Consider the following 12,712-nt stretch of genomic DNA (forward strand, 5'->3'; position numbering starts at 1 on the left):
TTGAGAGACCAATGAGATGCAAATGGTATAGAGCACTCTTGAGAGAGAAAAAGCTCTTGATAGAGAGAGTTGAGACAGTGTGAGTAGAGGGAACTCTTCTAACTCATTGTAATCTCTTATGAAATAAAATCTCCTGCAACTCTATGGATGTAGGCACGTTGTCAAACCATGTTAAATATTGTGTCGTGTGCATGCTTGATTCTTGTATTTTCGCATTTATTTCACTATTTATCTCATTATTGTTGTATGTGGGTGTGGATGTGGTGTTTTCACAACAAGCAATGGGAACCATATATGCATATAGAGATCACAAAAGTGCATGGCTACATAATTGTCACTCAGTAGCTAGATACGTTTAAATCACTGGAAATAATTGTTGTGAAAACGACGACAAACAAAGCAAAAGAAAATGCAAGTAAATCAATCGCACGACACAAAATTAACATGATTCAATAATGTGCCTACATCCACATAGTTACAGATAATTTTATTGTACTGAGAAATCACAAAAAAGCACTTTGGCGCAAAATTCACTATTCAGAACCTTTTATATTTTTCATTAAGTACATATTTATAGTGTCATATGGTGAAAACCGTAATTTTTACTTTTATGCATTATTTATTTGAGTGGAGTGTCGAAGCAAACTCTCAATTCGATGTTCGCTTAAGCGACCTGTCGAGCAAACTCTCTATCTAAACTTCGCTCGAGCTAAGTGTTAAGAAATAGATTGTGGAAACAATTGCCTCATATTTTCATTGATGTCTTACATGTACATATAGAACTTGACTAGGGTAATCTATAAATGGAACAAAAAAAAATTGTTGTACAAATATATTGTGTAACGGTCAATTAGCTAAATGAGTGGAATTGCTGAAATTGTGGAGATTGTTGAAATTGTGGAAGCTTGTTGTGATCGGGGGTCTTGATTGGGTAATTCTCCCCCTCAAGTTGGTGCATGGAGATCCGTAATGCCCAACTTGTGAGATAGATGGTGAAAAAGATCATTACCTAACACTTTGGTGAAGATGTCAGCGAGTTGCTTGGAAGATGGTAAGTGAGTGGTGGGGAGAAGACTACAACGAAGTTTATCACTTACAATGTGATAATTAATCTCTATATGTTTGGTGCGTTCATGGAAAATAGGATTGTGAGCAATGTAGAGAGTGGATGGTTTGTCACAGTAGAGAGTCATGGGACTTTTGTGTGAGATCTTGAGATCACAAAGAAGTTGTTGTAACCATATGAGTTCACAAGTGGTGATAGCCATGGCACGGTATTCGGTTTCTATGGAGGAGTGGGCAACTGTAGTCTGTTTCTTGGTGGGCCATGAAATAGGACTAGAGCCAAGAGTGATGAAAAAACTAGTGGTAGTCTGAGATGGCAATATGTTACACGACCCGTTAACCCAATACAAACACGACACGACAATAGCGGGTTAGGGTTTAGTCGTAATGGGTTAGGGTCAAAACGGGTTGACCCGTTAAAATACGATTGATTAACGGGTTGATAACGAGTCAATCTGTTATGACACGTTATAACCCATTATGACACGTTAAAAAAGTCAAAATTATAATTATACCCTTATACCTAAAAGTAAAATTTTTAGAATTTCAATTTCGATTTTTTATTGTTTGGATTGTAATTTTGGACTTGTAGTTAGCTTTATAGTTTTTATAAATATTATGATTTTAAAATTTATATAAAATTATGCTAAATTTAATTAGGTAAAACTAGTTAATTTCAAACTTATTCAAACCATTTACATAAACAGTTTGAAATGAGTTGTATTGTATCGTGTTAATTTATTTCATAATATTCAGTAATAGGTCAAAACGGGTTGACACGACCCGACCCGACCCGTTATGTTAATGGGTAGTGTTAGGGTGTGAGATTTTGACACGATAAGATTAACAGGTCGGGTTATGGTTGAGCTATATAGTATAATATACATGCTTTGACATGACACGAATGTGACCCGTTAACATAATTTGACAGCCCCTAGTGGTAGATCGTCTAGAAGTGGGGTAGCTGGCCCAATCAGAATCTGTGTAAGCACGAACATGAAGGTCATTTGAAGAGGAAAAAAAGATGCCTTGGGTTGGGAATGCCTTTAATGTAGTGGAGGACGTGAGTGGCAGCGATCTTGTGAGGAATTCTTGGAGCATGCATGAATTGGTTGAGGATATTTACTGCAAAGACTATATTAGGTCGGGTAATTGTGAGATAAATAAGACGTCCAACTAATCGTCAGTATAGAGCAAGATCAAGAAGTAAATCACCATCAATGTCATTGAGCATTAGGTTCTGTTCCATGGGAAAAGAAGTAGGGCAAGAACCAAGCTGACCACCATCAGCAAGGATTCGGCAAGGATAGGCATATTTTTGCTAATTAAGAAAAATGTCTAAAGGTAATCGAGTGACTTCAAGACCAAGGAAATATATGAGGGGTCCAAGATCTTTAGTTTTGAAGTGAGTAGAAATAATAGTCTTGAAGAAAGTGACTTGAGAGAGATCATTACCGATGACCAAGATGTCATTAACATATACCAGGATAATAGTGAGACTAGTAGTAATAAGCAAGGTAAATAGAGAGTGATCTGCTCGAGATTGAACAAAACCTGCATTAAGAAGAATAGATGTTAGTTTAAAAAACCAATTCCGGGATGCTTGCTTGAGGCCATAGAGTGACTTCCGAGGATGACAAACGCCTGTCTCCCCCTTGATATAGTAGCCGGGTAGGGGCTACATGTAAACCTCCTCGTCAAGTTCACCATGCAAGAAAGCATTGTGAACATCCATTTGGTGAATGATCCAATTCTTGGTGGCAGCAACAGTTAGAACACAGTAGACTATTGTCATCTTGGCTACTGGAGCAAAAGTTTCATGATAGTCTATACCTTCCACCTGAGTGTAGCCTTTAGCTACAAGTCATGCCTTGTAGTGCTCAATGGTGTCGTCTGCATGGAGTTTGGTCTTGAAAACCCATTTACAACTAATGAGTTTTTTTTTTTTTTTGGGAGGGGGAGGTTTGAATTTCTAATAAGAGTTTTCCTCAAGGGCACGGAGTTCAGAGGGCATAGCTTCACACTAGTGAGGATGGCAATTAGCTTCAGAGTAACAAATAGGCTCAATAGATGCAGTAATGGCAGTTAAGAATGAATGATGAGCATGTGAAAAATGAGAGTAAGAAAGAAAAGCATATAAAGGATGAGAAGTACCTGAGGATTATGCAGCGGTTAAAGAAGCAGTGAACTATGTGGGGATGGTGGGACAAACATAATCTAGAAGTTATGCAGGACGAGTGATAGTATGGTGGGGACAAGAGGGGATAAGGGAAGTAGGAGGAGGAGAGGAAGTATAAGGGGAAGTGGGTGTCGGATCTGTATGTATGGCCATTATGGGAGTAGGAGAGAAAGTAGGTTCTGGAATGGGTAAAGATGAAAGCGTGGAATGGTTAGGAGGTGGAGTGACGATTTGTTGGAAAGGAAATTGGTCTTTATGGAAAGTGACATCACGCGAATAAAAAATTGTATTAGTATCAAGGTTGTATAATTTGTAAGCTTTATGGTTGCTACGATAACCAATAAAGATGCAGCGGGATGCTCGAGGAGAAAATTTGTTGTGATGAATAGTAAGAGTTTCAGAATAACAAAGATAATCAAATACACATAGATGGTTGTATGTGGGTGCAATATTTAGAAGAATTTGAAAGGGAGTTTGATTTTGGAGAGACTGACAAGGTGTCCTATTGATGAGATAGGCAGCAGTAAGAACACATTCTCTCAAAAATTTAAGGGATAAATGTGCCTAAAAACAAAGACTCTAAGCAAATTTAGTAGGTGCTGATGTTTATGCTTCATAACACCATTTTGTTGAGGAGTTTCAACACATGTACGTTTATGAATGATGCCGTGAGCATGAAAATAAAATTGAAGATTTTTTGAAAAACATTCTTCGCCATTATTTGTGCAAATAATTTTAACTATGGATTGATATTGATTTTTTACAAGAGCAAAGAAATGCATTAAATGACTAAAAGTTTTCGATTTAAAATGCATTAAATAAATCCATGTGGTGTGAGAAATATCGTCAATAATAGTAAAAATATAATGAGCTCCACAAATAGAGGCGGTATGATAACCACCCCAAATATCACAAAGTAGTTGATAAAAAGGAAGTAAACTTTTATTCACATGAACTTGAAAACGGGTGTGCTTAGAACGAGCAAAAGTATCACAATGAGAAAGAGTAGATGGACTATCAAAAATAGTAGGAATAGTAAAGGTTGAAGGATGACTTAGAAGACAATGCCATAGGGTCTTATTATCAATATTCGAAATAGAGAAAGCAGTGCATTTTTTGGGCCGAAAGAAGTAAAGTCCATTGCAAGCTTCACCCGCTCCAATCAACCTCTTCAACTGATGGTCCTAAAAAAACAATGAGAAGATGAAAAGATAGTAACACAAGATAAGTGAGTAGTGAGATGAGCGATAAAGAGGTCGCACCACTATCGATAATCCAATGTTGTTGTGGGTCAAAGATGAAGTTCAGCATGGTGGATTTACCCTCAAATTGTTTAGCTGAAGAAGAAGGTCAAAGGAGAGTCATAAGATGCCGGTAGTTTTCTAGAGAGAGGCCGGTACTGCACTTTGGTACAGCACTTGAACTAGCACCTACAAGATTAGTAGCAGCAGGAGGCTTCCCAAGAAGAGAAGGTTTTTGACCAGGAGGATACCCGATGATGAGCAAGCAAACAGGACAAGTGTGGCCTTCTTTGCCACACTCGGTGCATTTGAGAGGTGGTCCTTCGGGATGAGAAGCCCGAGCAGCAAGAGTAAGACTTTTAGAGGGCAAACGGGTAACATGAATGAGACGTTGTTTTTCTTCTTGGAAGAGGATGGAGAAGACTTTATTGAGAGGAGGAAAGGGGTCGGTGGCAAGCATTTGGGTGTGAAGTGTAGCGAATGAGTCATTGAGTCCCAATAGAAACTGCAACACATGCTCGTCTTTAGCCCTCTTCTCTAAGGTGTTTGCATTGGTAGGGGATTGAAGGTTGCCAAGTTCATCCCATAATTGTTTAATGCTATTGTAGTAATCTGGGATGCAAAGCTGATTTTGGTGAATGTATGAGATTTCTCATTTGAGATGGAAGAGACAGGCATTATTGCCATGGCAAAATCGAGACTCAAGATTGAGCCATACATCTCAAGGGTCATCATGGTAGTCCAGAGAGTTTGCAAGGAAAGGGGTTATGGTGTTTTGAATCCATGTGAAGACCATTTCTTTGTTTCTATTCCATTGACCATATTCAGGGGAGGTGTTGGCTCGTGATTTAAGGGTGCCATCAACAAAAGAAAGTTTGTTTTTAGCATTGAGTAATCGGTGAAGAGCATGTTGCCATTTTGGAAAATTATCTCTGGTGAGATGACCGGAAACAAGTATGAGGTTGGGAGAGTTGGAGGGATGAAGGAGGTATGGAGAAGAAAGAGAGGAGGAATCATCAGAAAAAGAAGCCATGGAAGCTGTGCAAAGGTATATCAAGGTTAATATTAGCCTGATACCATGTTAAGAAACAAATTGTGGAAATAATTTCCTCAAATTTTCATTGATGTCATACACGTACATGTAAAACTTGACTAGGGTAATCTATACATGGAAAGAAAAATAAATTGCTGTACAAATATATTGTGTAACGGTCAACTAGCTAAATGTGTGGGATTGCTGAAATTATAGAGATTATTGAAATTGTGAAAGTTTGCTATGATGGGGGGATCTTGATTCAGTAATACTAAGTGTCATGCGAACATTAAACGAACTTTCTGTCTAACATTCTCGAATCACAAAGCCCAACAATAATTAGTATTTTTACAGTTTCATTCTATTGGCGTACCCTTGATCCCATCCCTTACACCAATTCCCAACTTTAATATTATATATATATATATATATATATGGGATATGTTTTATAATACAATATTTAGTCATTTTAAGGTCACTTTTAACCGTAACTAAATATATAGATTTTGTTTTATAATTAAGTTGATAGAATGTTTCCTTTTACTTATACGCGCAACGCCATCCATGTAGACTTTCTACGGAAAAAAATATTCAAATATACCTTCGCCTAATTAATATATAATTTATTATTTCTATCCTTCTATCCTTCTATCTTAATGCATGCTTAAATACGTGTGTGTTTAAATAGAAAAAAATGATCAATCACACGTTGATCATTAGGTGAAAGTGTGTGGTCTAAAGTTTTCTTGTAGAATTTGATCATATATAATGTTACTAGCTACATATTGTATTCTTTTCTTTTCTTTTTTTTCCTTGGCTACTATATATTGTATGGGTATTTATTATTACTTTTTCTCGCATCCTAAAATATTTTAGCAAAAATGGACAAATCGTCCACGGAGTGATCTGAACATGAACCCGGCCAGCAGCTTCCAGGTAAGGTCTTATAAAACTTAAAAGTGATTATTCAACAGTGTCTGGCAAAATACAGCAAGTTTTTAACCTTTCAACACGCCGATTAATTAACAAACATCTCCACATATTAACTAACTTAAACAGACACGAAAATGCACCGCTAGCTAGTGAGATCACCTCCATCTGAGATCACCTCCATCTATCTTAATTAATATATATATATATATATTACATGGACATCTTCATTGTGTATATCTATTTTTAACTCTGTTTGTTCTAAACGTTGACTCTCAGTGCATGAGAAAAATGGAGACTGCATTCATGGTCTTGTTAGAGCACCCGTATGATACCTCTTGTGCAGGGGCAGAACCAGAAAATCTGGTTTGGGGGGGCAAGTTACAAAAAAATAATTTTGGGGGGTCAAATATTAATTTTCATATAGTTTTCTCTATAAAAACACCTTCAAAATTGTAATTTTCCTATGATTTTAAAAATTTTGGGGGGCAAAGCCCTTAGTAGTTCCGCCCCTGCTCTTGTGCCTTTAGTCTCACTCCAACGAAAAGCCTAAGTGCTTCTTCTACTCTCATGATATTGATCTTCTTTTTTCAGACGAAATCACTAGATCATCAACTCATGGCTTTCAATCATTCTACGGCGGCCACCTCCAATATTATTCCTACTGCCACTAAATTCTGCCTTTTATTTTAACTTCTTATGGGAATGGTTTCGGCACAACTATCCTCGGATAACTTCTATGCAACATTGGTCATATTTATTTTTGTCATCATGCATTGGTTAAGATTTTTACTTGGTCGTGTTGCCCTTGATCAGTTTCAGGTAGACACGTTAATGTAAATTAAAATTCGTGGGACCGAATGTCGCTAATGATGCCTATAAAATAATCATAAATGGTACTGTAACATAATAATCTAAAAGGTCGTCAAGAAGTTGGGTTGAACAATCTTGAGATCGAACTAGCTGGGTAAGCAAGGCCTAGAAAGATGGTATGGGACAGGTATTGCCCCACCATGGAATGAATTGCAAAGCATGTATAAAACTTAGTATACTATCCCATTATTTTGAGGGAAACATGTATATATCAAAACAGAGTCTTAATCAATGAAACATGGGAGTTTGGAATCTACTACAGAGTTGGCAATGAATATTGTATAGGATTTATAATTTGACAAACCTCAAAACGAATCAGTATCCTATCTAATGCTCAATTAGAGATACCAAGTGCTTCAAAAGTGGAGCAAGCATGTTATGCATATTGTATAAGTATAAAATAGCAAGCCGACCGAGAGATGGCAATCAAAATTTGGTAGGAAGAAGTATTCACCCTTCATTTATATAATACGCTTCTCATCCTACAAAGGAAAAACATCTAGGTTTGGATTTTGGACGTACAACGATCCCCCTTTTCAGTTAAAAAATAGCCAACCAAGCTACTTGGAAAAAAAAAAAAAAAAAAAAAAAAAAAAAACCAACCAACCCTAATCTTGATACACAAATATCCATTCACATTACAAGTCAAGAACACTGATTAGTTAAGTTTAAATGCAATAATAAAAAAATAAATTAAAAAATTGAAAAAAAAAAAAAAACTCAATGCAAGGCCAAAGATTCATTTTCAGTTCTGTACATAAATTTCTACTTATAGTCAAAGTTTCAAAACCACAAATTTCATCTAGAGTTGTAGAATCAGCATGTACTCAACATCTAAAGCCTGCACAAGCATATATTCAAATAGAAATTGAACTAGTGCTTGAAGACCTAAATAATCCAAATTTAATCTTCTTGGTGAAGTTTTTTTAAAACACAATGCCATTTTCTGACCAAAAATATAACAACACAACATCACTTATTTTATAAATTCAGAACATATCCATGTACAAGAAGTTCAAACAAAACCAAAACAAGCAGCAAATTGCAAGATTGGGAGGCATAATGCCAACCAAAGGAAATAACCTGGAAAACCTTCAGCCAAACAGCTTATTGTGCGAGCAAAGTAGGGGGAAGGAAAAGAAGAGTGCGAAGTGGACAGAAAGGAAGGGTCTAGGTTAGGGTTTAATTAACATAACAAAAAGGAATCCAACAGAGTAATTAACACCACAAAAATAATGGAGTTGAATAGAAGGAGCTGACCTTGAAGATCCTGCATATACAGATTTGCACTGATATGTACTTGCTTCGTGGAGGGGCGGCATGACCAAGGAGTGTCATGGGGTGGCACTGCACAGAGAGACAGTGTTGTAGGGTGGCGTTGGGCAAAGGAAGGCGGCCCGGGGCGGGGTGGCACTGGGCAGAGAGAGGCGACGCGAGGTGGCACTGGGTTAGGGAGGAAGTGGTCTTCGTAGGATGCTGGTTAGAAATGGGTGGCTTAGTTTGCAGGTTTGATGAAAATAGAGAAGCAAAAGTTGGGGAAGAAATATGTATCGAGGATTACAGGCTAAAATCGAATTTTAGTTGGGAGGGGAAGGCATTTTCGTTTAGGCGCCCGAGTGATAAAACACCAATTTCATCGTATTAGTAACGCTGCAATAATTTTTGTAATTATTACAGTGAATTTATTCATCGTAAAAAATAAAAAAGTGTTGCAAAAGGATTGTTTTTAAGTTTTTAAAGTTTACGACGAAAAAAATCATCTTAAAAGGTGAGAAAGTCGCTGTAAAAGAGTAACTTTAAAACTTTGATGTTAAAATTTCACAATGAGATTAAAATTGTTGAAATTAATGACTTATTGCAGCGATTTTATTTCCAACAATATAAAAATCGTTGCAATAGATGATTTTTCTTGTAGTGCCAGTAAGCTCGATCCTCGCTAATTAATTTTATCATTTTCACATGCATGCTCTATATATATAAGACATATAAAATGATAAAAGTGTTAGCACAAATTAAAGAAATCCATATTTTAAAAGCATAAACTCGATATGGAAAATAATGAATTTAACATGATTAATTCTGTAACAGGGATGTGATGCATCTGCTCTGTTGGACAGATCCGGAGGAGAGAAAGTAGCTGGCCTGTCCCAATGCTAACTCACTAAGGGGATTTGAAGTAATATAGGCAGCATCAAATCTGAAGTGGAGAAACTGTGCTCTGGTGTTGTGTCTTGTGCTGACATCTTAGCTGTTGCTGCAAGAGACTCAGTCGTTGCTATAAGTGGGGAAAGAAACACACTCTAGTTCTTACTCTTATACCATTAATATTTGCAAATTATAACATGTTGCTCTTATTGGTTGCAAATTGAATTGGATTCAGCTGAGTGGACCTACTTGGAGTTTGAAAGTTGAATTGGGCAGAAGAGACTCGGCCACCCCTGGTACTGCAAATATTGGTGGCATCCCTGCTCCAACATTCAATCTTAGTACCCTTATCGCTTCCTTCTGCTAAGGATATATATAGCAAAGCACAAGCCGAAGAAAATGAAGGGAACTAGCTTATAAAGGGGCTGGCAAGGAATGGCAAGTACTATGTCCCCATGGGAATGCCTCAGTCTTTGTTCCATCAAACCAATCAACGAAGAAGTAAAAAAGGAAAAACCATAAAGCAAAACATGCAGCATAACAGTGAAAAAAAACACTTGTTTATTAATAATCAGAGCTTCTACAACAAAAAATTATTATTACATCAAGATGTTAATAAAGGACATAAAAAATCAGGTAGGAAGGGTATCAAGATCCTCCTCAGGTTAGATGAGGCCGACCTTTGGAGCATCATGGTCAGCTTTAAGCATGGCGGGGTCGGCCTCAAGAACATCATGGGAGCCTTAACATTAGGAGGGAAGGCATCAGGGATCATATCTTGGCCTAATTCACAGTCATGCTGAAGGGCATTGGAATCGGGAGGAAGCTAATGTTGAGGGCTCTTAAATGTGCCTCAAGCGGCCACAAGCTCGCTTGAGGGCTCAAAATGACATAATCCCCCCCCCCCCCAAGCTTGGTCGAGGACAAAGAAGGCCGATACCAACTGCCAACTTAGGCAAGAAATGATATCCCGCACCTGGGTTAGGTCACTTTGCAAGTTAGCAATAATCACGTCCTAGGTGGTTACCCTTCGTTGGGCTCCTTTCAACTCCTTTGATTCCTCCTTAGCCCTCCTCCTCTCCTAATAGGTTGTGGCCTAGGCTACCTACAATGAGTCCTCTAGCCCTTATAGTGTAGCCAAAAGGGACTGCACTCTTCCTCCAGTAGCTTGAGCTATTGTGCATCAGAGTTCCGACAGCCCCTCAGCTTCACATTCTCCTCCTAAAGCTAAGCTAGTGACTCCTCGAGAGCCGTTACCAAAGCGGTCAACTTGTCAACCAACTCTTGGGCAAGGTGGTCGCTACCAAAGTGGCCAAGGATTCATCTCGGGCCAACTCGGCTTGCTCATTCACTTTCGCCAGCTCCACCTCCAAACACCCTCTCTCCTCCCTCTCTTAGTGCACGTAGTAGAGGACCACCTGTGCCAAGGAATAGAGGCCCAATTTCTCCTATTCAGTCGCCTCTTGGCTACTCACTATGAAGTCGGCCAACAGATTTGCTCCCTACAGCCCACCACAATAAATCCCAAAATGGTTAGGGGAAAGAAAAAAAAAATGGGAAAAAGGAAAAAGATAGGTCAAAGGAAAAGGAGGAACCTTGGAGAAGAAGCCCCTTAAGGACTTAGCCACCCATTCCGAGGCATCTACCCGAGCTCCCCTAGTTTCGAGGTGGGTGGACACGAGGATGGCTCCATTGGGCTAATCACGGGAGGTGGCCGCTCGACCTACCTGCCTGAGAACTCCTCAGTTGAGCCAGCTACAAGAGTGTGTGAAGGACCCCCAGTGGTAGATGGCTGCTCCTCTGGGGGAATAAAGCACTTCTCACCAAAAACACATAGATCCCATTGTGATGGTGAGTTATCAAAGAACGTAAGCCTGTTAATTTTCCAATAGATACTCACTGCAAGTTATCAAAGAATGCTGGTGAGTTACTTGAAGATGTTTCTTCTTACAGGAGATTTATTGGTAGATTACTCTATCTCACTAACTCAAGACCATATTACATATTCAATACACCATTTGAGTCAATTTCTTGATTCTCCTAGAGTTCCACATATGCAAGCAGCCCTCAGAATCCTAAAGTACATTAAAATGGCATCAGGGCATGGTATTTTCTATTCAGCTTCTTCTTCAATCCACCTCAAGGCCTTTGCTAATTCAAATTGGGCTAGTTGCCTTGATACAAGGAGATCCACATCTGGTTCTTACATATTTCTTGGTGATTGACTCATCTCTTAGAAATCCAAAAGGCAAAAGACAATATCAAGTTCTTTTCCAGAGGCTGAATATAGGTCCATGACATATGTTGTTCGTGAATTGACGTGGCTCCAATCTTTGCTTTCAGATCTGCATCAAGTATGCTCTCATCCATATTGCAGCCAACCCTTTATTTCACGAGAGAACTAAGCATATTGAATTGAACTATCATTTGATTAGAGAAAAAATCTAAGATGGAGTCCTTCGAACATTACATGTTTCTTCAAGTCATGAGCTTGCTGATTTACTTGCTAAACATCTTGGGTCTACTATTTTTCACTCCTTGTTGTCTAAAATGAATGTTGATAACATATACTATCATCTCGAGGCCGAGGGACTATCACAAATATTAATATGAGCTGGCTTATTGTAATTGATAGAGAACAAGTTAGTTACTTAGTTACTCATTTTAGTTAGTTACTGCACTTTTATTTCACGTTACTCTTTCTGTATAAATAATATTGTACACCTCTGCTTGTAAAGTTCACTTCGTATAGGAAAGATTCAAAGACTCTTTCTTTCAATCTTTTTATAATTTGTTAAAATTGCTTCAATTTCAAAATAAAAAATTATATTTTATTTAATTTTTAATTTTTATGTCATTATATCTATGTAATCAATCGAATTTGCAGAGACTGGCCGGTACTACTTCGACACCAAGACAGTTTGTTGGGTAAGCTCGTGCACCTACTTTTCTTTTGAATCACCGGTCACCAAACATCTCACCTACGAAAAGGCACAAATCTCAATCATTCAAGCTGAGCACTGAGGATAATATAATTTATTTATTTTTATAAAGAGTAATATTTTTTTGTTTAATCTTATCATATTTATTACCACATATTTTAAATGATTGTTATAATTTTCTACATATCTTAATCTTAGTACAATATTAACATGACTGAGAACAATACGATATAAAATAAAAACTAATATCTTTTTTTTTTTAATTTTTTGTTTCTTTTAGATTAATGCGTACGTGGGACTCGCA

Source organism: Carya illinoinensis, chromosome 15 (genome assembly GCF_018687715.1).
Source record: "Carya illinoinensis cultivar Pawnee chromosome 15, C.illinoinensisPawnee_v1, whole genome shotgun sequence".
NCBI classification, from domain to species: Eukaryota; Viridiplantae; Streptophyta; class Magnoliopsida; order Fagales; family Juglandaceae; genus Carya; species Carya illinoinensis.